Consider the following 22730-nt stretch of genomic DNA (forward strand, 5'->3'; position numbering starts at 1 on the left):
ATGAAGAAGGATGGTGTCATTGCCACATTTATCATGTAAGTGCGTTGGAATGGCTATTGAAAGGAAATCTGTTCCATTGTTGATTCCTAATTGTGGTATCTCACTGGGGTAGCTAGGGTGGTAAGAGCATAGCCATGCACACAGGAAAACCTCATGTTAACTAATGTCAATCAAGCAAGAAAAGCTAGGGTGTTTACGGCACATTAGACTGCCATTTCATGGTCTCAAACGTCATATTTTCTAACTTAGATCAGTTTAGCTTAGTTACCTCTGAAAGCCTTAAGGTAAAAGGATTTATTGACGTGAGTGTGGGTGTCATTGTTCAAACTTTCTGCATTAGTGCGATTATACTGCTTCTGTTACATGGTCACCAAAAAGGAGCTAAAAGACCAACATAAATTCTACTCGGTTCCCTTCAGTTCATGTTCAAAGACTTTAAGCATTCGGCACATATGATCTATGTACCAAGGTGATACTCCAACAGAGACAAATTACGTTGAGACATCTGAAAGTCATCATTTCAACGCACATGTACGCATTTTAAAAGGAAACCTACAAGAGGATCAAAAAAGGAGATTACGCCACATCTGTTTGGGTTTAAACTACATTGTCTACCGAGTTCAAAGTTGTTTCCTTTTGTCTTAGAAAAAAAGGAAAGGAACCCTCCTGCCCAGCTGCTTTTTATCTTAAGTTCCTCACTACTATCAAAGAAGTGTTTTCGATGGTCATTCCATGTTATTTCAAAAACCTGAGCTAGTTAAGGAAAGAAGCTAGTGAGAAAATATGCCTTATTCATCAAAGCTTTGCCCTCTCCACCTTCACTTGGAATATACAGAGAAAAATTGGGAGAGGGGCTTTGTGAAGTCCTAATGGGAATTCTCTTATCTACCTCATGCTGTTATGCCATAAATTAAGGAGCCAAATCAAGCAAGCAGAACTCCCATGTGAGCCACGCTTCAAAACAGGGTGCTCAGAGAGGCAGCAATGGATAAACTCCATCCTGAGTCTTCATTTATCTTGCACGAGTAATTGCCTGTGTAGTATTTGGGGAACCGAGCAAAAGGAAGGGCACCTTTCCCCCCACTTGGGGAACAGCTTGTGTGTTGCTCAGCTTCAGCCCTCTGAGAGCCAGTGTGGTGTAGTGGTTAAGAGCAGTAGACTCGTAATCTGGGGAACCGGGTTTGTGTCTCTGCTCCTCCACATGCAGCTGCTGGGTGACCTTGGGCTAGTCACACTTCTCTGAAGTCTCTCAGCCTCACTCACCTCACAGAGTGTTTGTTGTGGGGGAGGGAAGGGAAAAGAGAATGTTAGCCGCTTTGAGACTCCTTCGGGTAATGATAAAGCGGGATATCAAATCCAAACTCTTCTTCTATGGCTATCCCCCAGTTCATGAGCTTGGGCAGAAGTAGCACACACTTTTCAATGATTATTTCCCCTAGGATTTAAAGCAGAGCTGGGGCACCTTTGGCCCTCCAGGTGTTTCTAAACTACACCTCCCATCAGCCCTAGCAAGCATGGCCAGTGGCCAGGGGTGATGGTAGGTGTGGTTCAGAAACATCTGAAGGGCCAGCAGTTCCCCATAGCTGCTCTGCGGTTTTTTGGCTTTGTGCGTAAAAGTACACAATGTAGATCTAATTGTCTGTTGTGCTCTGCCTGAAAACACACGCTCTATGGCTGTGAAGGCCTTGCTGTACAATGGTGCTGGTTTCATTATGAAGCTGAATCACACTATCGAGCAAATAGGGTGGCTCTGGCAATCTCTATATGATGGCATTGCAAGATGGCCCAGGACATCCTCTGAATGAAGCAGTTTGAATCATGCTCCTGCTAGCCAGGTAACAAGCACTGTGACTAGTGGTGGATACTGGCAACTGGAATTGAAAGAAAGTAGTAGGATAAACAAGGGATTGGTTGGATATAACTTGCCTCATCTATTCAGCATTCTCATTTTTTTTGTGTAGCAGGGCCATTGTTGGTAGTGTATGGAATCTCTTCGCACACACCCTTTCTCCCCCCCCCTTTTTTTTTTTTTACAACTGGAAACCATTTTTTGTTTGTGCCACCCAACTTCGAGGGCCTTATCCAGACTGCATCCTTCTGGTGGCCCATCCCTCCTATGCAAACTGGTTGTTGCTACCTGCTCTACTTTAACTTTTTACATAATGCCATTGGCAGGGAGTGTTTGGGAGACTTTTGTATTATAGAATTTTAAGGTGATCATTGAGAACCCTGGGAAAGTGAAGACAACTTCTAAAAAGAATGGTTCTCCAACATGAGGTCCAACATGTGGCCCTCAAGGCCTTTTTTGGTGGCTGTTGGCAACATTTGATGCCTCCCGTAGTCCTGTGCTGCCAGCCATGGCAGAGCTCAGTGGAGGGAGTAGCCAGCCAACCAGCCAAGTTTCAAGGATTCTTGGCCTGAGGCAGAGTCCATATGCAAGGCTAAGTCCAGTCCTAAGGGCAGGAGTACCTCAGTTCATGTAGTCAGACGATCCAGGGGTCAAGAAAGCAGAAGGTCCAAGGTCACAAGAAGCAAGAAGAAGCAAGATCTGGCCAGGAATGACAAACGTTCATTCCAGCAACTAACTGAGGCTGGAAACCCTGCTTAAGAAAGCTGGAGCCAGCTGGTTCACATCAGGAGCAAGAAGGCTGATCCGCAGCAGGTGGAGCACTTTGCCTTCTGCTCGTTCAGGTTGCTGCTCAGCAGGTGAAGCCATCTCCTGGCCCATGACAATGCCCCTCCAGCCTTCGTGCTGCTTTCCCAAAGCTGGGTAAGTGAGGTGCTGGGCATTGGGAAGGAGGCATAAGTACTTTGACAGTGTCCTAGAGTCCCCGTTCCTCCTTTCCAAAGCCTTGTTAGTGCTTTCCCAGTTTTGGGAAGGAGGCTGACGAATTCTATGACCCTGCCAGAGCCCCACACCTCGTTCCCAAAGCCCAGCAACTTGCTTACCCAGCTTTTGGAAGGCAGTGCAAGGGCTGAGGGGGGCATCAAATTTTGGCCTCCCCCTGGCATGGCATGGCAAGGCAGGGTGCGTCCCATGGGTTCCATGTCAAAGTACTCATGTGACCCACTTGGCATGAAAAGTTGGACCGCCCTATTCAAAAGCAATCACCACCAACTCACCACAGTAAGATACTACATTCTGCATCTTAATCATAGGAATATATGCTATGGCTATACAAATGGTTTCAAAATGGATAAAATATTCATGGAGAAAAAATATAGCTCAGGGTAAATATGAGAAATGTGTTAAAACTGAGTAATGCCATAGTATGAATATTAGATATGAATATTTAAAAATAATGCTTCTCATAAAAGTAAGCACCCAAAATACTTTTGTGTGTCCTGGATATGTGCTATGTTTATTCTAATATTTATTTTTTTAAAAGAAAATAATCAAAATTGCCTCTAAAATGCAAGAAGAATTGGCTCCCCAAACTCTCTGAATCATATAACATTTGTTCCATTGCAAAGAACACTTTCCTCCCTGAACTTTCTCTTGCCGTAAGTCATTTTTTCCCTGCTTTCTTGGAAACTGCTTAGAAGGAAAGGCAAATTCCAAGTGGTTATCAATGAGCCACTACTTAAACAGTGCAGGGCTATACTCAAATAACCAATTTAGACATTATTGTTGGCAGGCACCCAGTCATCTACTAATACTACCATGTGTTGGGTTGTCTTGATAACTCTTGGTCTGGGTTTTATTGTGGGATGTCTCTAAGTGGGGAAGATAGGCTCCTGGAAACAAGATGATCACATAATTTTGTGTTCTTAAAGCTTGCTCAGATGAAGCTTCCTCCATGGTTGATGATTTTGCTCTGCAATGCATAATAAAAAGTAGAGGAATAAGAGATAGCAGCTATATAGTATATTTTCAGGAAGCTGGGGTTTTAGCAACAACTCCTCTTCTTGCCTTTGTTACCTGTGCCAATCCTGCTAGCTTCCAGTCTGCTTCTCAGTTCAAAAATGTGGGGGAAACACACGTTAAAACATAATAAATGACAGGATAGATACAGTATAGAAATGGATTGTGACTAATATTTTGTGTATACTGCTTCCAAAACCAATGCAGAGCAAAGGGGAGCATGTACACAGCCTGAATTAAAAGTATGGGAGCTGAAAATTTTCTGGTTTGAAAAACAGTTTAAGAACAGTGAAAAAGGATTGAGTAGGGAAGAAGGTAATGTTTGGGAGGATTCTTAGCACTGATAACTCAGCCTTTTGCTACTCCTGGTTCCGCCTTCTGTTAGCTGCTGGGTCCCCTGCTCCAGCAGCTCAAATGCACAGCAGCCCCCACGGTGTAAGTCAAACCCTCTTAGGACCATTTTACACAATTCTGAGATACATGGTTAGCTGTTTATTTTCTCTTTTGGTCACCATATTTCAGGTGTCAAGTGTGCTCATAACAAAGCTTACTACCTCGTTGGAAGAAAATGGAAGAAATGGATTTAGCACCACAATCAACCCCAGTGGACTGGGCATGGACAGTGTCCATCAAACCTTTGTCTGTGAGAAGACTCCCTGGAAAAGACCCTGATGTTGGGAAAGATGGAGGGCACAAGGAGAAGGGGACGACAGAGGACAAGATGGTTGGATAGTGTTCTCGAAGCTACCAGCAGGAGTTTGACCAAACTGCGGGAGGCAGTTGAAGACAGGAGTGTCTGGCGTGCTCTGGTCCATGGGGTCACAAAGAGTCGGACACGACTAAACGACTAAACAACAACAACAACAACATGATAGATAAGGGTTTTGCAAAGAACACACTTGATCTCAGCTGTGAAATAAGCTTAAGGCAGCCCAGAAAGAAAATATTGTGCCTAATATGACTACGCAAAGGACCAAAACAAAAGAAAAAGATCACATATTCAAAATGTGAATCTTATATGTCCTTTTAAACCAAGGTCCAACTGTTGGGTGGTTGTTTTTCATATAGTGTATGGCTATATCATTATGATAATATTCAGAACATCCATACACTGAAACCTTTTCCTCTATCCTTTATGCTGAACTGAAATTCTGAAGACAAGCTTTTGGAGAGACCCCACAGGTCTGTAAGATGATTGAGGTGGAAAAAGAAAACAGCACAGGGATCCCTTTCCAGGTGCCTATTCTCCAGACGCTCTCCATAGGAATCAGTCTGTACAAAGCTATAACTAATGTTGGCTGTGGATCACAAATAGTTGAGCGGTGGATGGGAAAGTAATAGCCAATACCCTGGCTCCACTCGGTTCTTCCAATTCTCCCTCCATAATTTGCAAGATGGATAGGCTTTGGCTGAGGCTTTTGAGGTTTTGGGACAAATGACAACACACAACGTTGTTCAAGTGGTTTGTAATTCATGTTTGAAACTGGAGGAGGAAAGCCTTTAAGGCATCCTGGTCATTACTGCCAGTTCAGCAAATATTAAGGATTTGTTCACGTTTAACTGTTTGGTGCCTAGTACAAGACCCTCCAGAGGAATGAATTCTTGGCTTTGCAAACTCTAAATGCAGGCTCTCCTGCTGCTCCTCTGCCACCTTCCTGGCAAGGCAAGAATATCAAATTCCCTAATCAATATGCATGTGACTAATCCTCAGCAACTACTCTCTATCTTTGATACTAAAAAATAAAACAAAAATCCTATTCTGATTTTGACTGGCCTGAACCCTGTGAAATAGTCCTTATGACCTTTGACAAAAAGCATCCATGTTTCTTAATTGTCAGCAGTTTGCTGAATTTTGCAATTCATCTGCGGGGAACACATGTTCAACTGATGAGTGTGGGGGACCATCAAATAGAGAAGGACAGAGACAGTAAGATGGAACTGGCATGAAGCAATGGCCAATTTGCTTTCTGGGAGATCTTCCCCCTGCCTAACAGGACTTTCCGTTGCCACACCATTGGTCCTCTCACCTCTATTCAGAAGCCTGATATTCCTCTCTATCATTCTGAAACCATATGACATCCTTCCCAGTACACAACTCCTCATCACCCTTATTTTCAAAGCTTTCAATGGCCTTCTTGCTTTCTCAAAAAACTCCACCCTTTCTTCCTAGCTGCTCTGTATCCCTTGAACTTCCTTCGATGACAACTGCATGATGTTGCCCCACCAAAACCCACCATTTATGCAGAACCTTTCACTTCACCCCTTGGTTCTTATTCCACAGTACAACTCGTATTGAGTATCGACAACTGAAACCATTGCCATTATCTCCACCTTCCTGTCATCTCTCTGTTGGCATCCCTCCTCGGATGAAGAAGGGACCTGTCTTTTTGTTTTTTACTGTGCATACATAACTGTATACATGTATGGTTCTACATGACTATAACAACAGCAACAATGGTACGAGACTAGTAATGGCTGCTCATTTTGTGGTTCAAAGAATGGTAAAAACCGAAGGACAGTGCCAAATGCTGTCAGAGGAAAAGTCTTCCTTTCCTTAGTTTGAATTTTTGCTCTGCCCATGAGGAGGGAAACGGCTACAATATCATCCCATGCTTCAGAAAACATATGGAAGCAAGGATTAAAGCTGTTCCAACCTATTAAATTTATGGAGCCAGAATCCTCTGGGAGATGTCATAAATTCACATCCTTTCTTGAGTGTGAAAGCCTGCAGAGGGACTTTTAGATTCACAGATAGGCGTATTAAAATAAATTTTTGCTGCCATCGCTGTGTTGAAATAGAGAAGAGGAAGATGATCCTATTCACCCACCTCCCCCTCCCCCCCAAAAAAATTAAAGGCTGGGGTTAATTTAAAAAAACTAAACGAAACCGTGTCAAGTTAAAAGGGCCCGATTCTGACACCGTAGCTTTATTTTTGTTGATGACATATAGGCGTATTTGAGAAGATTCAAAAATAGGTCAGCAGCGAGGGATTAGGATCTACACCAGTAGATGGATTAAAGGAAACCATCAAAAATATAAAAAGAAAGACTGAAGAAAATTAGTATGTTCAGTTCAAGGCCTCTTCCAACATTACAAGCCACATGTAGCCATCAGTGTTTATGTAAGCATGAGTATTCACAAGTGGTCAACCACAGCATAATTTGAGCCTCGCCTTGCCAGAATTTCTACCAGCTGCCACTGGACACTGTTTCTTTTGAACTACTGTTCTTCTAACCAAGAAAGATTTCCTTTGTGATACCGTGGAATACATTGGGATAAATAAATAGATAAGTGCAAAAAATCACTGTAACATGGAAGCTACATGGTCTTGTAAATAAAAGGACCATGAACAAAAGGAAAGGATCCAATGCATCATCCTGGAAAATTTTCCGATCCTCACCCTGGGTTTCGCTTGGGTTCCCTGTGGTGACATGTAAGACATTTCAAATCCTATTGCTATTGCAAACTTTTTATTCGCTATAGGCCTCCTACCACTGTCTGCAACCAGTAGGTGGCAGTATTACATCCAGTATTAATGTACTTACACCACAGGCAAAGGGGAATGAGGAACAGATGTCAACAGAACATTCAGTCTTAATATTGACAAATTATGCATCAACTGCTCAATTAATCAGCCAAGGCGGCATTAGCACTGCCACATTGTCCTTTGGCTGCAGCACACTGTTGTTGTTTTAAGAATGTCTAATAATATTAGTCATGCAGTGTTGAGTTAGCCAAAACTGCAGCACTGATCAGAGCACAAACTTTACATAACAAGGGTGAGCTCAGCCCACAAATGTGGGGTTTTGTTTTACAATACACCTTCTAGTGAGAAGATATGGCAAGAGCACTACTTCTTACAGCACACAAGTTACCCTGGACCTGTTAATGATCCATCTCCTTTCTAGATATTGGTCGTACCTGTGTCCAGATAAAATCTGAAGTGTCTTGGGGAAGGCATGTTGCAGGTGGGCAGGGATATGCAATAAAGAAATATTGAGCAATATAATTTCAGCATTCTTTTGAGTTAGATAGCACAAAAATTTGCTTAGGGTTTATCCACACTTACCTTTCCTCTGCTCTTTCCAGGCACAGTCCGTGTCTCTGTGCCTAAGCGCTTCTCTCTCTCTCTCTCTCTCTCTCTCTCGCTTTCCTCACGAAAACCCGCTCTTTAAAGCTCTATCGGAGCAAACATTAATCCACAGAAAACCCAAACTGACGTTTGCTTTAAAGAGCAGTTTTCAGCAGGGAAAGCTCAAGGAAAAATGCTTGGACACGGAATGTAAAAGTACAGACCTCTGCCTGGAAAGACCAGGGTAAAAGGGGAGTGTGGAAAAGCCCTAAATTCTAAATTTAAATCTTTGATAGCTGATGGAGCCAATGCTGCATTGACAAGGCCTACCATAAACACCAAGTCTATAGCCTCCTGCAGCTAAATTGGAGTTGATTATTTGCTTGTTATACTTGTGTTTCCGGAGCTCTGCACTTCGTCAGACCTCCGTTTTTCTCAGTTTGCAACTAGCATCTCATTTTGGATAAGATATTCAAATTCTCTGGGAACGCAATAACCTCCTAGAGCCAGAACTGTGCAGATTAGGGGATGTTTGCATAAAATATTCTGTTTTAGTTTCCGTATTATCCCGGTGCACATTTGGGGAATTTTAACATGCCAAACTTAGAGGGCCCTGCATGCTGTGTAAACCACCAGCTTCTCAAAACATCCATCTGAACTGCATTAACTTTCTCTTCATGACCTCATTCTGGGTGTCCATGCATTTTATGTCAGTAAGTAGACGAAAGGGGGAAAGAAAGGATCATATAATTATTCTCCAGGGGATTGTGCAAATGTTTCCCAGCATCAGCAGCTTAACAATAAATTTAGAGCAGATTAATAAATAGCAGCAGCAAGTGAGGTGTGGCATGAATTGATGACATCAGCAACACAGACTGATGATGGGTCACTGCTAACCAGTCAGCTGCCATCTGCCTGCACAATACGGTTGCAGCGCCCCCAGACTCCAATAACACCACTGTGTATTATGTGGGGGCAAGAGGCCCACTCCCCTTTATGTGGTTTACAATCTGCTGCACTGCCAGTCACCGCCAATGCTCCCCACATCAGATGCCTCTGAAAACAGAAAGCTGGTTTAAGAAGAAGAGGCCAGCTTATAGTCTTTACCCTGAAGTGCATAGGTGTTTTTATGTGAGGGAGTAGTCAATCCTGCAATTGCTCATCTTTCCTCACTCTTTCAATGAGCTCAGTCTTTCAAATGGTTTTATTGTTTTATTGGATCTCTTAGGGTTTTTTAATTGTTTGAACTGAGATCTTCAGATGATGGGGGGTTCACAGCATAAAAATACAAAATAAAAACTCAAAATACGTAATAAAAACAAGAGCAAAACAGACCAATAACCCTCCCCTCCCACAAACACATTTAAAAGAATATAGGTTTAGGCTTCTGCTTTAGTTATTTATCTGTAAGGTTTCTTACTTGTCTTTCACTGTACAGTACAACAATACAAAGTAAGTTAGAGAAAAATGAAATAATTTCTTTTCTCCCTCTCTCATAACACAACGCAAGATGCTTATGTTAACATATGAAGCCCTAAACAACTTGGATCCCAACTCCATATAGATCTGACTGAATGCTGGTACTGCTGGTTACTGCTGAGGTCTGAGGTAAGGCTTTCTCAGTGGTGGCCCCCTGCTTAAGGAACTTCCTCCTTTTGGTGGTGCTTCTGACACCATCACTGTGCTCTTTTCATCAGTTAGCAACGACGCACCTCTTTGCCTAGGCTTTCGAGAGCAGATGAGTTATTTTTTTAATCAGGTTTTCCCCTCCCCCGCCCTTCTTCAATTTTTGTCTTTTTTTATATCATGGTTTCAAGTTATGTTTTAATGTTTCCAGTATGTTTTATTCAGTACACATCCAGTGCTTAGTTTCTCAGCCTGGAGTTGGAAACCGATTCCAGATCCAAAGATGACCCCTGCTGAGTGCTAGCACCACCCTCTGCAGCAGAGACGTGAATATGGTTGCAGTCATATGCAACTTCATCCCACAAATAAGTAGCAAGAGATCCAGTCCATTCTTGGCATCTGCAGCATCAGCAGGGAGCAGCGGGAGAGGGTTTTTTTTCCTCTCCTTAGCTGAGTAACCTGAGATCAGATGGTCTCATGTCTTTACTATGGATTTTGCTTAATACTAGAAAAACATTGTTTGCTGTGATCTTGCAAGTCATGCTCGGTCAACCACCTTTCATGCTCTAAATACATCAAGTTGCTACACTAAATGAAACCAAACAAATGCATTCAGGAAGATTAACAGGCCACAAAGATGGGGGTCTGTTGTGCTTTCCTTTCCAAAGCATCCCAGAACGGTTTGTTGGAAACAGAAAGTGTACCGCACATGATCACATGTTAATGATTTAAGCCTGGGCTTGGTCAGTTATGTAACCAGTGCATTTTCTTCAGCAATTGTGCTTTCTCCGTTTTCCGAACCCAGATTAAATCTTGGATTTCACTGTGCTTCTGCAGTTCAATTTTCCATTGGTACAACGAGCAAATTCTTCCAAATATGCATGCGTTTTTAAGGGATTTTTAAGGGGAGGCGTTAGAATGAAGACTATTCCTCCAATCAGTGTATGTCTTTAATGTGGAATGCCAGGAGCAGCAAGTTCAGTACATAATGAGCTCCAGTTTAATCCCATTAGGAGTCCCGCTTTCCTCCTTAAAATATATGGGAAACTTTCACCAACTTCAAAAGAACTACTCCAGAGTAAATGAATTCAGGAATATGCTGCGCACTCTGCAACAAACTACTGGAGCAGATAAAGGCGAGAAAATCTTCTTGACCCTCTCTTAAATTGTAACTCATTGGATGCCTTGGAAAACAGCATTAGCTATTAACCTCAGTTTCTTATCTGGGAAATCAGGACATTTACATATTATCAGCTTTTCAAGCAATGAACACACACAGTTGCTCATTTGTTCCATAAGATTCGTTCACCTTCGACTGGTCATGAACCCAGTCCTCTAGAATTACAGCTCTTTTGCTCTGTCTGGACTGAACTGGAGTCTTGAACTGGGGCAAATAATTCACTTTGCCACTGAATATACTTTTGATTTTCTTTTATGGTGGGCATAAGAGTGTTAGTCTAACCATCTTATACAAATTGCATACATATATCCTAGGTCTCCTGCAGCCAGCTTTCTGTCTGTGGATGTTTCGCACAGCTCTAAATCTTAAATGAGGTTTTTTTGAGAAGGGATACATAATTTACATACAGTGCTGTTGCCCACCATCCAATCTTTGAGCCATGAGAGATTCCAGGGGGTTCCAGGCATGTTACCCAGGGTTCGTGTTTCCTTTTGGGAATGAGGCACAGTGGAGACTGTGGTGTCTTTATGGCATATGGTTTATTTATACATATATACAACCTGAGCCTAAGATGGAGGGGTTCACAGCATTAACACTCAAAAGGATCTTGTCCCACCCATTTGCCATCTTACACAGAGCCCATTAATTCCCCCTCACCCAGGCTATCGCCTCTGCAGGAGGCTAGTCAGGCTATTCCAAGAATTGGAAGCCTTGATTAAATTCTAACACTTGTTGGATCCAGGGACTAGAGGGGTCTGGCGCACAGCTTAACAGTCCAAACTCATAACAATACTTTATGTATTTCTCAGATTGCTTGAACGCTGCAAAGCCAATGTCTGTTGTTTGGAACAGCATCTCGCTTTGCAATCGTAGGAAGCCCTCCTTGACTTTTTGGGGCTGATTATTATTTTTATTACTACTAATACTATTGTTATTATTATGGACAAGGCCCACCATCCAGTCTAGTCACCTCGCCTCCCTTCCGTCCCTCCTTCCTTCCTGAGCCAGCTTGCTGCCCTTGAAACAAAACAGCTAACAACATATGACTACCCCGATTAAAAATTGAAAGGAAGCGGGGCGGGGGAAGAGAAGTCAAATGTGTACAAGAGCCCAAATGGAAGCAGCACACAAGTTATGAAACACTTTGAGAAGTGTCACTTTACAACAGAACATGTGAGGTCTGTGGAGGTGGTGACATTCACACTCCCCCACCCCCCACCCCACCGGCCACCTCAGGCAGAATTCCAGAGGATTCTGAGACAAACCAACCACAGGAAAGAAAACTACAGTTCCAGATCTGCTGGAACCGCTGGCATTTCTGTGAGATTTCCACATGCCGTTTCCCTACCTTTTTTTGAAGGTGGAATTTTAATTTTGAAACACACACACATTTTATATAATGTCCTCTCACAGAACATTATTTTGGTGAACAGCAGCATGAAAGACCTTTAGAAGCAATACAGAGCAATCGTTAAAATGTCTGGCTACTCAGAAATACTTCATACAACTCCATAGGCTTTGGGATACTTCTGCAAAGGCTGTATACATCTTCCATCACAGGGCAAAGTATCTAATTGTTTTGTATTATGAAGAGTTCTGCCTTTGATTCCTATAGTGCAGGTTGCACATTTTCTCATCTGGGAATACACTGCTTCATGCAAAATGTCTGGTCTGCTTATTGTTTGCAATGAAGTATTATAGATAGGGCACCTAAGAACTTAGGACATTGCCTTAAAGTGAGCATTAAATAATGGGGGCAGTGCTTTGTTTCTGGAGTAGTCCGGCACTTTTTTTTTTCTAGAAGAAAAGCACTGGGACAGAGTCCTAAAAGTATCTCTTTCGGTAGTCAAAGGGCAAGGTAAAGAGATCTTGAGATATCTCCTACCTCGATTACCTATTGGACAACCCAAACCACAGCATCAGTTGTGCAGACGTTTGCATTTCTTGGACAAGTTGTTTAAAGAATGAACTCATTAAAAAGGCTATGATTTAAAACAGGCTTCCTCAACCTTGGCCCTCCAGATGTTTTGAGACTACAATTCCCATCATCCCTGACCACTGGTCCTCCTAGCTAGGGATCATGGGAGTTGTAGGCCAAAAACATCTGGAGGGCCAAGGTTGAGGAAGCCTGATTTAAAATAATAATTTGGCATGGTGTTGGTTTGGGGAGTTTGAACATTACACTTGGGTAATGCAAAGCTTTGCGTTTTCACTAGGGGGGGTCATGCTCAGGAACAGTGGATATTGGTCAGGATCTATAGCCAGGGAGTCTTTACACTGCTCTGTGTGACATGCCACAAGGCCCACCTTTGGTAATACAGTACGTGTAGATTAGGATCCCAACTGATGAAGGAAAGGTTGTGTCAAAAAAAAGAAGTCTCACACCGAATAGGAATTAAGGAAAAGATCGCCATCAAGGTATCAGGAGGTTATATTTATAGGCCTATTAGAGCCTGCCACTGCAATGAGTGCGATGAGACAATTCTGCTTCCAAGGTTTATAACATGAGACAATTCCCATGAGCTGCCTCCATTGAATTGAAATTGGTAATCTGCTAATTGGCAACCTAAAATATCACCAGTTATCTCACTGATAAAAAAGCAAACTACTTCACACTTTGGGTATTCCAGTACTGAAGGCCAAATAACAACAAAGCATTCCCTTTTTCCAAGCATGTGGGGCAACCTCATATCAGCAGGTCACAGATCTGAAGCTCCCTTCAAGTGTGAAAAAGAGGAAGATAAGAAATTATTTGTGTGGGCCTCTCACAGATGAGATGCAAGAAAAGGATCTGCAATCAGATTTGGATTGGAGCAGTAAAGCTGAGTTTCCTCCCAGGGTGCATTTCTGATCCAAATTTGCCCCTCCTTTGCTAAAGCTGCTATTAGTACCAGTGGGAACAGCCATAATACAGTAGGCAGGGAATCTCAAGTTTCCTTCCTGGCTGATATTAAACAGGCTCCCTTCCTGTGGAACCAATGACTTCCCTGTTGCAGTGGGCATTTTGAAATAGATTTCTGCTTCTATTATGAGTTTTAATTGCTCTGCCCTTTTAAGTTGCTGACAACACCTAGAATGATGTTATATCGGGCAGGGCCAGCCCAATACATTTTGGCACCGCAAAATGGCACTCCCCAGCCCAGCCCTGCCTGGGAAGATGGGATAAGTGAAAATCTACATCAGGAACAAGCGGGGGATACAGAAACAAGGGTTGGAGGAGACCAGCAGGGCCTCCTATTCTCCAAGACACTGCAGAGATGGCATGGGGAGGCAGCAGGCTGCCCAAGGAGTGTGCTGCAGCTTCTGCTACCACTATGGCAGTGGCAGCAGGCAATGCATTCCTTGGAGGCCATACCTGCTTCCCCTGTGGATCCTGCCACCTGAGGAGGTCTACTCACCTTGCCTCATAGGTGGGCCGGCCCTGATGTTGGGGCACTGCAGGAACTGTTGCCACCCTCATGCCCTTGGGTGAAGGGTGGACTTCAAATCTATTAAATGAAGTAAATGAAAGTAAAATGGCAGGTGGCTTGCCCATGATGGCACAGCTGCTGTCTACCACTGCCTGCCTGCACCAGTTAGTCTGCCAGGAAGCAACCGGCAGATATTGGGGGCTGCAGAGGCATCATGAGCCCACCAGGTTGCATTTGGTTTCAGCCAAGCCTTTCACATAACCTTCCATGTAATCTTTTTAAATGAAAATGCCAGTATTGAATATGGGACCTTCCACGTGAAGCATGCGCTCTATGGCCTCTTCCCTAGTCATCTGAAAAATATATGATACATCTCCTCAGATGTTTTTTATTCTGGCTGCAGCTTCTTGTTCTGCATCAAACACAAATCAGCAGAATCTTCTCCTTTGAATATATTGGGTGGGGGATGTACAGGATGTCAAAGGTTGGGGCCGGCCTCCCAGACCCCAATTCATGCAGAAGCTCTGGCTACAGTCCATTGGATCCTGCCCTCGATATATATTCTACATGTATTCATCGTAAAGAAGCCTAGTGACATCCAGCCTATGGCTTCTTTGACTGTGTGCAGAGCAATATATTACTATTAAAGCACACTTTAAGGCATGCATGCCTTTAAAAGTGTAGTTGAACTCACAGTGGGATCCTTAGGCATTATTAACTTGAAGGTTTAAGAGACCTAAAAGCTACACTACATATGGAAAGTCACATTAATATGTCTCCTTATACGCTGTAACTTTATATTGTTTTATTATAGAAATGGCTATAAAAACAGATTTGTCTGGAATTATTGATTATTTTGTTCTGTGTCTGGTGGAGCATGGATTCTTACCATGCGCCCTTAAATGAAGCTTCGGGCTACGAATGAAAATATGTACATGCAATTATACTGTAAAAAGATACTACAGTGTCATATGGGCATGTTATTGGTGCAATATAATAGCAGGCCAAAAGCAGTCAGCAAGGAATAAAACTTGCTGAGTTGGAAAAAAATGTATTATGTTAGGGAGGAAAGGGGTAAAGAAGGAGCGGGGGGGGGGGGGGGGACTCGACAGCTATACTGTAAAGCCCGTTCTGCCACTTAGCAGGGTTTATGAATTGTATTCTGGAGCTCTGCAAATGGCAGGCTTTTAAGTTGACAGAAAGACTAAGCATTTCTTAAAATAAAAACACACGACTTCTATTGCTGCAGTTCAGTAACTTTTGTTTCTTTGTTAGTTTTGTTTTGTTTTTAATAATGCATTGCATACAACTAACATCTTTTTGCGGGGGGGGGGGGGTGAGAGGATGGTGGAGGGAGCAAGGCCAGGACAAGGTAGATGTGTATACCATATAACACCAGTCCTGAAAGACCTACATTGGCTCCCAGTATGTTTCCGAGCACAATTCAAAGTGTTGGGTTTAAAGCCCTAAACAGCCTCGGCCCAATATACCTGAAGGAGCGTCTCCACCCCCATCATTCAGCCCAGACACTGAGGTCCAGCTCCGAGGGCTATCTGGTGGTTCCCTCCCTGCAAGAAGTCAAGTTACAGTGAACCAGGGAGAGGGCTTTCTCGGTAGTGGCGCCCGCTCTGTGGAATGCCTTCCCATCAAATGTCAAGGAAATAAACAACTATCAGACTTTTAGAAGACATCTGAAGGCAGCCCTGTTTAGGGAAGCTTTTAATGTTTGAAGTTTTGTTATGTTTTTAATGTTCTGTTGAAAGCCAACTAGAGTGGTTGCGGAAACCCAGCCAGATGGGAGGGGTAGAAATAATAAATTGCTGCTGCTGTTGTTGTTGTTGTATAAGGCCAGCCCTATCATGAGGCAAAGTAAGGTAAGCACCTCAGGCAGCAGTTGGGAGGAGGCAGCACCAGAGACAGCCCTTTCTCCTGTGTCTCCGGCCATACCATTCTGTTGGAAGACAGACCTGCGAGTGCCACACAGCCCATTCTGTATCCTCACTGCTTACCAGCTTCCCAGAGGGCCAAACTATGCCACTGACAGTATTGGTATAAGAGTCAACTGCCAACCCCATCAGCTTCTGATGCCCCCTCAGGCAGCCAAATGTCTTGGGCCACCCTGTCTTGGGCCACTCAGGGTGAAGGATGGATGGCGAGATCAGCCTCATCTATCCTGCACTGGGCTGCCTCCTATTCTTTTGTTCACCCACTTCTTCAAGTCACAAGAAGTTCCAGGGATGCAGTGCTTCCCCAGTTTTGGTGTCCTTTAGAAGGAGGTCCCTGGATCCTTTAGGCATTTTGAAGTGTGCAGATACAGTGGTACCTCAGGTTAAGTTCTTAATTCGTTCCGGAGGTCCGTACTTAACCTGAAACTGTTCTTAACCTGAAGCACCACTTTAGCTAATGGGGCCTCCTGCTGCTGCTGCGCTGCCAGAGCCCGATTTCTGTTCTCACCCTGAAGCAAAGTTCTTAACCTGAAGCACTATTTCTGGGTTAGCAGAGTCTGTAACCTGAAGCGTATGTAACCTGAGGTACCACTGTATTTACACATATACAGGGTGAATGTGGATGGGGGCACCGTTTAAATACCCCAGCAGACTGAAGTCCAGTGCTTCCACAATGGACAAGAAGCACCCCAAGCAGTGAAGGCTGGTCCTTTAGGGCAGGTGGGCCTATATCTTACCCATCTCAATCTGTCCTGAGCCAGCCCTCACCTGCCTGTAGTTTTACTTATAACCAGTCAGTACTTTACTTACAATCCTGTCATTGACTCTGTCTTTCCACCTACTGCTGGCCTCCCTCTTCCCTTCCCAGTGGGCACCACTGTAAGATACTTACGGAGCCCTAACTCAGCTCCTGTGTCTTTCCCTGCCTATCCCAAACTGCAATCTTTCTCTTGTTTTCTTTACATAGATGCCTGATTTACAACATCCTCAGCTTAGTGGGGCAGGAGGAGGTCCTTTTGCCCCTGTCCAGGTATTTCCTAGCCTCTGAGAAAGCCAGCTATTAAATCTACTGATCTCCTGAACTGCTTCAAGCAACTATCTCATTTCTGCAACAGAAATATCAAAGAAATCTAGACAAATTGGATACGTGATTGCATAGCATCCCATTAACAATAAGGTGGTGTGGACAAACATAAATTTGATAATCAATACTTACGTAACGCAGGTCCTTTGGCAAGTTCACAATATAATCTAAGAAATGATCTAATCTTAGATACATCTGACTGATCTTTCTAAGTCAGCTAGCCATCTAATGATACCATCTGTGTTGTGGATCTATATAAATTAAATTTCATTAACAGAAACAAAAGGAATGAATTTAATAATGCATACATTGTCGAAGAAAGCTTTGTCTATTATAAAACCTTTGGCAGGGACAATGGTGGAAACAATAATTAGCAAGTTAGCATGGCCCATTTAATAATCTTCTGCACTGTCTAAAAACAAGGAAAAGTGGCTGTGGGTAAATAATTGTAACAAGAAACATCTGCCTTTTATGTTTCATTTTGACGTCAGTGTGCCTTTATTAGCTTCCCAAGACAATTCAACATTTTATGAAGGAACCTGAATAAAATTTAGTATTGAATATGTTTTGCAGGAGCAGGAATAAGAGTCCAGCAGTGATCAAAAGAGGGGTTGTTTTTTTTTCATTTCGATATGGATATCATAATAGATATATAAATTCTAGAGACCTTTTTGCCAAGAGGTCGTTTTGCCAAGAGGCCGTTTGCATGACTCTTGAAAGAGTAAAAGGACAAGAAAGGTGCCCAAGCATTATTCTCTCTTCTCGCAGATTCAGTGTTGTTGATGCCTTTGCTGAGCCAGTTACAGATGTTATGGGTTAAGCCTTACATTGTGCTATTGTTTTGTGAGAGGAAGAAGACAGGGAAGACTAAGGAGGGGAAATGGGTTTTATTCCTAAGCTGGAGGGTCACACAGACATCGTGTACATCTGACCGCTGGGAGAGAGATGTAATCTTGCAAGGTGTTATGGGGGGGGGATGCAGAAGAAAAATAACCTTTCCAAGTTACAGCTCAACCCTGCAGAAGAGAAAAAAGCATTTCTTCCTGACAGCTCCTTCTCATCAAGTCTCCTGTGCCATCTTTGGTAATCCTTTTTGTGGACAGACCAGCCTTGCCCAACCACTTGACCAGAGGAACTTCTCTGTTCCGCCTGTGCTAAGAGCACAGAATGTAAGAGCTCTGTTGAATCAGTCTCACAGAGTCCACTGACAGCATATATACCTGCTTAATTACATCTGTACAGTGGTACCTCTGGTTATGAACTTAATTTCTTCCGGAGGTCTATTCTTAACCTGAAATCATTCTTAACCTGAGGTATCACTTTAGCTAATAGGGCCTCCCGCTGTGGCCGTGCCGCCACTGCACGATTTCTGTTCTCATCCTGAAGTAAAGTTCTTAACCCGAGGTACTACTTCTGGGTTAGCAGAGTCTGTAACCCGAAGTGTTTGTAACCCGAGGTACCACTGTATGAGGGAGTAAGTTCTACTTGGTTCCACTGGGCTTCCTCCCAGGGAAGTGTATGTCAAGTGTCCTGTTTCCCCTGTGACCAACCACATGCTTCTTGCAAGCCCATGAAGGGAATAGCTCTAACAGTCCACCAGCCAGTACCACCAAGTACAGGGAAGATGCTCCACACCACAGGATTTAAGCCTCTGTGAAAAACAGTTTATGCTGACCTTTGACCCAAAATGTTACCCCAGTCGTATGGTAATTGTCTAACATGCCTCATCTTTTGCTTCTCTTGTACATTGTTCTAACCACATAGAGCTTCTCCATACCAGCAGAACATTTCCAGATCATGTGTCCTGTCATTCATGAAAACAGCTTGCACTGATGTAGATAGTCAGTTTACATGATGGGAACAACATGCAAGCAAAACACTTGCAAATGTTACAAGTGTTCCATGAAGAATAATCAAAGAGAAGCATCTCTGGTGGTTTCAATGACAGGAAGGAAAGAGATGGAGAGGAAGGATTGGGGCTCTTTAAAAATAAAATGAAAAGTGTGTAAGCTACAGTTTTAAAGAAGTTGATGGCATTCTACTTCAGCTGTCCATCCACTTAGGGTGTGCATGCATTACAACTTACTCCACATGCAGTAAACTGCCCTTACTAGTTTTTGAAGCCGTGTACATGTAACCCCTGATCCCTATCAATCCTGTAGTTTCTTAAGAAATTCTGGTGGTCAGTGGCGTAGTGTCAGGGGGCTCAGAGGGGTGGTGACCCTAAGCATAAAATTCTGAGAGGGACACAACCAGATGCCCCCAACCAGGCTCCCTCATCGAGGCCACGTGGCAGAGCTCCTGCTGCCTCCTGGAGCCTCAAGGAGGCAAGCTGCACATGGACCAGGCCTTTGGGGTTGAGGCAGTGCCTCCTTCTCCTCATGGCCGGTGAAGGAATGTCCAAACACCCCACCTCTGGGCTGGTCAAGCCAGGAGGTGGCAGAGCCGCCAAGCCAAGAAGGTGTGCAGTCATTGCCACCAGCTACAGCAGCACGGGCAGTCATGTGCCTCATGGAATTTATCCCAGCTGCACTGGCCACCAAGGGGACACACACTTGCCCATCCCTGGCACTGGCAACCCATGCTATGCCACTGCTGGTGTTTGATGCATTTTTTCGCAAACCAGCTTCATTCTGCCTAGAAAACATAAGCTTCATTCACTTCATATTTAAGACCAGTGTGTGTTTGAGACCACCGTTGCAGATGAGTGCAGGTAGTTAAATCACAGCTTCATGAATAGGAGTTCTCATCATGAATATCCTCTGGGCTGGCCTACCAACAGAGGATAAAATCCACTTGGCCTTTCCCATACTTCCAACAACTGTCATTAGTAGAATTGGGCATTATAGAGACCATTAAAAGGGTTAAAATACCATTTCACCCATAACTTTAGTGAGGTGTGTTAACGTTAATGATGCTGTACATTTGTTCATATTTGTCTAAATTTACTTCTGTATATCTTCTGAAAATGTTTGTCCTGCCATTCCTCTGCGGTTTTGAACATACAGTAGTTTGCTTTTTTATCCCCTCCTTTATGCAGTATAACTTGCTAAAGCTGAGACAGCAATTTATTTGGTTTTCCCCAATTTCATTTTTCAAAGAGATGAATTTAGGAGGATTAATGAGGTCACAATCCCCTCGTCATTCTCCCAAAGTAGGTAATCCATGTGGGCAACCAAGGCAAATTCTGTCTCGAAACTGGGCCACAACCCAGGTTGAAATGGATCAAGAAATTCAAAGAGTGTCTACAGCTGAACCATCTTCCTCTCAGTCATCTTGCCCAAGAAAAGTATATAGGTGATCTGGAGGTATTTGGCATAAACCTCTGGGCCCAGGGCATTCCCACCCCCCAGGATGGCCTCCCCACTGACCTTCTTCAAGCTGGTGGGGACCCAGCCCATCCTGCAATGAAGTGTTCACAGAATCCTGAACCCACCCAGCATTTGTGTCATCATCCCCTCTCTATCGTCACAACCATGTGTGCAGTAGGTTTGTCCAAGAGCCAGAGGTAGCATGTTCAAGGTCATTTTGTGAGCTTCTTGTTTGAGTAGGAATTTTAAACTATATCTTTCCAGTCTACACGCCACTCTTTACTGTCTTTCTTTTAAACAAGGCAGCCATTGTCCAAGTAAAGATCAACTCACATGCTATTCCCTACCCCCTCCCCACAAAATTCAAAATCCCTGTTCTTTAGGGTAGCAGCTTGGAAACAGCAATCTACCCTAGACTGGAGCCAAATCTAGTACTCTTATTTCACATTAGGGATTTTGGTTATATTTGCTTTGTAAGTATTCTGAGCGCCAAAGTGAAGTTTAATTCTCCAACCTGCAAATAACCTGCAGGTTGAAAATTAGCTGTGTCAGAGCAACACACGCTCATGTTGTCTTGCCCATTTATGATATAACTTGATGTGTGTCACTCCAGGTCAAGAGTCTATATTTAGTATCTGGGCAGCCAAACAGCAAGCTAACCTTTCATCCCCCCTGATCCAATTTCCATGTTATTGACCAGGGACATGTCTGTCAAAACACACCTCGTGAACATCCCTGAAATGTGTCCTCTCTCTTTAAGTATCCAAGTAGTAGCTATATTAGATATTCTGCATGACAAACTTAAGTAAATCCAGCAGTGTGTTGAAATAAATGGCTGTCTGGCTTTCTCCCCCTCCGCTCAGTGGGAACTTTCTAGGTTCACACACACATCTTTTTTGGCCTCCCAACATCAAGGCATCACTTCCCACCCCCACCTCAGAGTTTTATCATACTGCTGGGAAAGAGAAAGATACTTGCTTACCAAATGGCTGGCCGGTGACTCATGTGCTTGTTTGAAATTCACTGAGCATATGAATCTCCCTTATCTCGCCCTGTGTGTTTTGAATCCCCTCTAATGAAAACACTTAACCACTGCCTTTTTGCTGACCTCCCTCTGCACAGATTTCTGTGGGCCATTTTCAGAAGACCGTGTGCGCTGGTCTTAACTGTGAAATCAAAGGGAAAACAAGAAGTTAAATTTACAGCAGGAGTATTTGGTCTTTCCTAAACAAATATTCTCCATTCCACATTAAGAATGGACCAACACGTCCTCCTCTTTAACAGCCTTCTCCCCAGGCCCATTTATCAGTTGCAAGGACAGCAAATCTATTTATTTTATGATACAATGGAGGGCAAATGTGAGACTACAGGGATGCTTTGCCATGGTCTTTGGGGCATGGAAAACATTACTCACTTGTTCACGGGGTCTTCCTACAGAGCTAATTAGCAATTTAATCCAACAAAGATTTAGGAGTCTGAATTAAGGTCACATTGTGTGTTATACTCTGGCCATAGAAAATTTAAAAAATCATGCTGGGTCAAAGTATTTCTGCCCAGCAATTTTTGAAGGTAGTGGTGGGGGTATCACCCCCCGCAAATGTTAAAAATTCACAGGGGAAATTCAACAGGTGAAGCTTTCCCTTGGAAAGATAGAAATTTTTAGCTGCTGAACCTCTGATTGGCACAGCTGTTAAGCTGGCAAGAAACCACCATACAAATTGGCAAGCCTAATAAGGGGTTAGTTTCTTACTCAGCTTTCCAAATATCCTTTCTTAATGAGGATGTATCCTACTCATCATCACAATTTTTTAGCAAGCCCCACCCCTGTGAAAAAATTAATAATTACTGTATGTTTCTGAACTTACATTTCTTCTGAAGTTCTGTCACATCATCAAAGTGACAAAAAAATTCTCAGCGCCAAGAAGCCAGAGTTTCCAAGTGCCGTGCTTGGTAGTTGTTTTTTTTTTGCTGCTTCCCCCAGACCTGGAAGGCCAGGGGTGGAGGGAGAGCAAGGATAAAAAGCATCCATAAACTTTTGGCAAAGTTCAAAGGAAGCAAAATATCATTTGGCTTGGAAAATGCAGGAAAAGCTCACTTCTTGGCTCCCTCACAATGCAGAATTGCACAAGTCTTGTGCTCTGTAACCGCAGACACCTATTGCAGTTTTAAAGAGTAATCATGTAGCAAGACATGTCTCCTGCAGGTTTTTCAAGACTAGTCAGTTTTTCCGTGGCC

General features: G+C 43.3%; 1 long non-coding RNA gene across 1 annotated transcript; it reads right to left on the minus strand.

The window, feature by feature from the left end:
- Positions 1-3348: 3348 nt before the first annotated feature.
- On the minus strand, positions 3349-22730 carry LOC307209251. Its single transcript, XR_013835477.1, has 3 exons — positions 22361-22730; positions 21478-21661; positions 3349-3818 (listed from the first exon to the last, which is right to left on the minus strand). It is a non-coding gene; the product is annotated as an uncharacterized lncRNA (long non-coding RNA).

This window comes from Podarcis cretensis, assembly GCF_951804945.1.
Source record: "Podarcis cretensis genome assembly, chromosome: 2".
Lineage (NCBI taxonomy): Eukaryota > Metazoa > Chordata > Lepidosauria > Squamata > Lacertidae > Podarcis > Podarcis cretensis.